Below are 5,812 nucleotides of genomic sequence, written 5' to 3'. Positions count from 1 at the left end.
GAAATTAACACAACATTGTAAGTCAACTATAATAAAATAAGTTTTAAAAAGTTCGGGAACCACGGCAGATACTTCTCTTGCCTGTACATTTTAGCAACTATAAAATTAAGCAATCTCCCTCATGATCTTACTTCCAGATAGAATAACTATATGACACAATTCTGGCCAATAAGGCATAAACTGATGTCTATTTATGCTTTATTAAGCCAATAAGGCATAAATAAGAAGATAAATAAATCCTCCCTTCTTCCTGCTTTCAACAGGGACTCAAAGCAGAAACTGCAGAAGAAAACCTGAGATTCTGAAGGAAGGGCAAAGTGAGTGGCAGAGATATCAGCTTCCACACCGCAGAGCACTGAACCAAGGCCAGCAACCTCCTACCTCCTGAGTTCTTGTTACATAAGAGGGACATGTCCCTGTTTGTCTGGACTTCTATAATCAAGCGATTAACATCTTGCAGCTGAACACACTCCTGCTGCTGCTGCTGCTGCTGCAGCTAAGTCGCTTCAATCGTGTCTGATTCTGTGCGACCCCATAGACGGCAGCCCATCAGGCTCCCCTGTCCCTAGGATTCTCCAGGCAAGAACACTGGAGTGGATTGCCATTTCCTTCTTCAATGCATGAAAGTGAAAAGTGAAAGTGAAGTTGCTCGGTCGGAACACACTCCTCAGTTCAGTTCAGTTCATTTCAGTCGCTTAGTCGTGTCCGACTCTTTGCGACTCCATGAATTGCAGCACGCCAGGCCTCCCTGTCCATCACCAACTCCCAGAGTTCACTCAGACTCACATCCATCGAGTCAGTGATGCCATCCAGCCATCTCATCCTCAGTCATCCCCTTCTCCTCCTGCCCCTAATCCCTCCCAGCATCAAAGTCTTTTCCAATGAGTCAACTCTTCGAGTGAGGTGGCCAAAGTACTGGAGTTTCAGCTTTAGCATCATTCCTTCCAAAAAAATCCCAGGGCTGACTAGATCTAAAAACACAAAAGTGGTTTCCCCTGCTTATCTGCAGGGAATATGTTCAAAGAGCCTCGTGGATGCCTAAAACCGTGGATAATACTGAACTCTATGTATTTTTTTCTTATACATACATATCAGTGATTAAGTTTAATTTATAAATGAGGCATAGTAAGATATTAACAGTTGCTGGTAGCTCAGATGGTAAAACGTCTGCCTACAATGCGGGAGACTTGGGTTCGATCCCTGGGTCAGAAAGATCCCCTGGAGAATGAAATGGCAACCCATTCCAGTACTCTTGCCTGGAAAATCCCATGGACCAAGGAGCCTGGTAGGCTACAGTCCATGGGGTCACAAAGAGTTGGACTTGACTAAGTGACTTCACTTTTTCAAGAGATTAATGGGCTTCCCTGGTGGCTCAGAGGGTAAAGCATCTGCCTACAATGTGGGAGACCCGGGTTCAATCGCTGAGACAGGAAGATCCCCTGGAGAAGGAAATGGAAACCCACTCCAGTATTCTTTCCTGAAAAATCCCATGGACAGAGAAGCCTGGTAGGCTACAGTCCAAGGGGGTTGCAAAGAGTTGGACATGACTGAGCGACTTCACTTTCACTTCACTAAGAGATTAATAACAACATTCGTTGGATCATAGAGAAAGCAAGGGAATTCCAGAAAAACATTTACTTCTGCTTCGTTGACTATGCTAAAACCTATGTATGGATCACAACAAACTGGAAAATTCTTAAAGAGATGGGAATACCAGACTACCTTACCTGTCTCCTGAGAAGCAACAGCTAAAACCAGACATGGAACACAGATTGGTTCCAAATTGGGAAAGGAGTATGTGAAAGCTATATACTGTCACCCTGCTTATTTAACTTCTGTGCAGAGTACATCATGCACAATGCCAGGCTGGATGAATCACAGGCTGGAATCAAGATTGCCAGGAGAAACATCAACAACCTCAGATATACAGATGATACCACTCTAATGGCAGAAGGCAAAGAGGAACTAAAGAGCCTCTTGATGAGGGTCAAAGAGGCGAGTGAAAAAGCTGGTTTAAAACTCAACATTCAAAAACTAAGATCATGGCATCCAGTCCCATCACTTCACAGCAAATAGAAGGGGAAAAAGTGAAAACAGAGATAGATTTTACTTTCTTGAGCTCCAAAATCACTGCAGATAGTGACTGCAGCCATGAAATTAAGACATTTGCTCCTTGGCAGGAAAGCTACAACAAATCTAGACAGGATATTAAAAAGCAGAGATATCACTTTGCCCACAAAGATCAGTATAGATCACAGCTATGGTTTTTCCAGTAGTCATGTGTAGATGTGAGAGTTGGACCATAGAGAAGGCTGAGAGCCAAAGAATTGATGCCTTCAAATTGTGGTGCTAGAGAAGACCCTTGAAGAGTCCTTTGGACTGCAAGGAGATTAAACCAGTCAATCCTAAAGGAAATCAACCCTAAATATTCATTGGAAGGATTGCCACTTGAAGCTGAAGCTCCAATAGTTTGGCCACCTGATGCAAACAGTCGATTCATTGGAAGAGACCCTGATGTTGGGAAAGATTGAGGGCAGGAGGAGAAGGGGACGACAGAGGTTGAGATGGTTGTATAGCATCACCGATTTAATGGACATGAGTTTGAGCAAACTCTGGGAGATACTGAAAGACAGGGAAGCCTGGTGTCCTGCAGTCCATGGGGTCACAAAGCATCATACATGACTAACTAAACAACAACAACAAACAGTAAAATAATAATACACTAATCAAAGTTATGTGAGCATGGTCTCTTTTCCTCTCTCCCCGCAAATATTTTTATTGTATAAATTTACTGCCTTTTCCATTTTAACTAAGCGCTTAGCACACTCTGTGGCTCTGACTTTTGTTGTTTGAGATGCAACAGCAAAACTAGCACACATCTATTTTTCCTTGTTCAGAGTTTCACAGAAACGAGGTGAGGTCTTACTGTAGACTTGAGCAACTCTAGCATATGACTTCTTTTCCTTTCTCACTGAGAATTTTCACATTTCAGTTAAAGCAAGCATTTTACAACTCCTTTTTGGCAAATCTGAATTGTAAGCATCACTACCCTTGCCCTTAGGGTGTCATTATGAAGTAAAGGAAGAGTCGCTTGAACAGAAGCATCACGATACCCGGTTGATCTGATGCTGAAGTGGCTACTAAGTAACAGGTAAGAGACTCCAGACAAAAGGAAGATTTACGTTCTGCAAGGGACAGAGCAGATCCGCGTGAGATTTCATCACGTTACTCAGAAGTTGTATAATTTATCAATAACACATAGTTTATCTCTGAAATTTTCTGTTTAAAATGTTCATACCATGATTGACTGTGGGTAACTGAAACCTTGGAAAGGGAATCCACAGGTAAGAGGAGGAGGACTGTATGTTCCTGTTGGAACTTCAGCATGTGCCTAGGAGTATTACAGGACCCGAGAAATACTCGAGAGAAGAAATCTCATGAATTTTGTTTACTATATCATCTCCTAAATACATCTGATAGAGCCCTTTTCTTCTTATATTAACTATTACTATCCCACAGAACTATATAGATCCCTGTTTTTGTAGTTTGGTCGCTAAATCATGTCCGACTCTCTTGTGACTCCATGGACTGTAGCCCTCCTGGCTCCTCTGTCCCTGGGATTTCTAAGGCAAGAATACTGGAGTGGGTTGCCATTTCCTACTTCAGGGGATCTTTCCAACTCAGGAATTGAACCCGAATCCCCTGCATTGGCAGCCAGACTTTTTGCCACTGAGTCACCAAGCAAGCCCATGGTTCTGTACACCCTTACGGTTCAAAGGGTGATCCCTAGACCAGATTCCTCAATATTCATCACCTGGAAACTTGTTAAACTCACATCTTAGGCCCCATCCCAGAATCACTTTAACAAGATGCCCAGGTGGCTGGTATGACATTAAAATTTGAGAAGCACTGCTTTGGGAAACACCATTTAGAGGAGAAAGTACGACTAACTTTAACATCTTTATGTGACTCATTATTTCAAGACATCTATTGTTATTGTCCCCTAATGCCTATTTCACTAATAATCACACCTATTTCTTTCTGACTGTTTTGTGCAAGGCACTATTCTAAGTGCTTATGTAATCCTCAACCCAATCTAAAGAGGCAGGCACTGTTATAATCTTCATTTAATAGATGAGATTATTGAGGCTCAGTGGAGTTAAGTCCTACTCAAGGTCACACAGATAATAGGCAGCAGAAACCTTGGTTTGAGGAATTAAGGATCACCAAATATACTCTCTATGTTTCCATGTACTTTCTTGCTTTGTGTACTTTACACAAGGATTTCTTTCTTCCTACAATGATCTCCCACACACACACCTAGTGAACAGATCTCAGGGACTTCCCTGGGGGTCCAGCGGTTAAGAATCTGCCTTTTAATGAAGGGGACTCGGATTTGATCCCTGGTTGAGGAACTAAGATTCCGCACGCCACGGTGAAGATCCCGCACGCCGCAACGAAGACCCGACACAGCCAAAGAAATGAAAGCGTATTACAGAAAACAAAAAAGCTCTCACTTTAAAAAGTTCATTCCTCCAGGAAACTTCTCTGGCCCCTCTCCTCCGAACCAGGTCAGGTTCCCTACTATACAGCTCCCAGGCACACAGTTTTCCTTCTTACTTATCAGCTTTTGGGATTATTTACATTTCTGTGATTGTATGGCTGGTATATAGCAGTAGCAGTGTTAGTCGCTCAGTCGTGTCCAACTCTTTGTGACCTCACGAACTGTAGCCCGACAAACTCCTCCATCCATGGGATTCTCCAGGTAAAAATACTGGAGTGGATCACCATTCCCTTCTACAGAGGATCTTCCTGACCTAGGGATCGAACTCAGGTCTCCTGCATTGCAGGCAGCTTCTTCACCATCTGAGGTACAGGGAAGATCTATGGTTAGTATACGCTGCTGCTGCTGCTAAGTTGCTTCAGTCGTGTCCAACTCTGTGCGACCCCATAGACAGCAGCCCACCAGGCTCCTCCATCCATGGAATTTTCCATGTACTGGAGTGGGGTGCCATTGCCTTCTGTATATCTTTAGCTAAAAAACTGAGCTTCATGTGGACTTGAAGTGTGTCCTCTGCATCTGACGCAGGCTGGCAGAAGCTGTAGCCTGTATGCAAAGTATTTGATTTTGCATCAGAAGACTTGGATTTGAGTCCTGTTCCCCTACTTATTAGTTTTCTAAATGTTAAGCAGTCAAACAGTCTTAGATCCATAAATTCTCAGCTCTGTTAAGTGGGGATAATAATGCCTGGGCTTCCCTGGTGGCTTAGTGGTCTGCCTGCCAATGCAAGAGATATGGGCTTGAAGATCCCCTGTAGAAGGGAATGGCAACCCACTCCAGTATTCTTGCCTGGGTAACCGTATGGGCAAAGGAGCCTGGTGGGCTACACCCCGTAGGGTCACAAAAGAGTCAGACATGACTTAGCAAATAAATAACAACAATAACACCTTACAAGATTAATAAAAGAATTAAAATGAGGGTTCTGAAAGAAGTGTATGGTCTACATAAGCATCTGAAAAATATGACAGAGTGTTCCATAGTGATTAGGATCCTGGGTTGTATTTTAAAGTTCTAATGTGCAGTCAGACACCTGAGTTCATTGCTAACTCATAATATTTACCATCCAGACAGCTGATTTGGCCATCCATCATTTCCTAAACTTCTTTTCATGTATTTTTTAAACTGCATTCATATGTAATTTATTATATATCTATGCTGTGTTGTCTCCCAAGTCATATATATACTGTATGATTTTATATTCTGCTCATCATCTCTTATCAGAGCCCTTTGCACATAGCAATTCAATAGATA

The sequence above is a fragment of the Ovis canadensis genome, chromosome 26, assembly GCF_042477335.2.
Source record: "Ovis canadensis isolate MfBH-ARS-UI-01 breed Bighorn chromosome 26, ARS-UI_OviCan_v2, whole genome shotgun sequence".
NCBI classification, from domain to species: domain Eukaryota; kingdom Metazoa; phylum Chordata; class Mammalia; order Artiodactyla; family Bovidae; genus Ovis; species Ovis canadensis.
The sequence above is the reverse complement of the archived record's forward strand: the minus strand, read 5'-3'. Positions refer to the sequence as shown.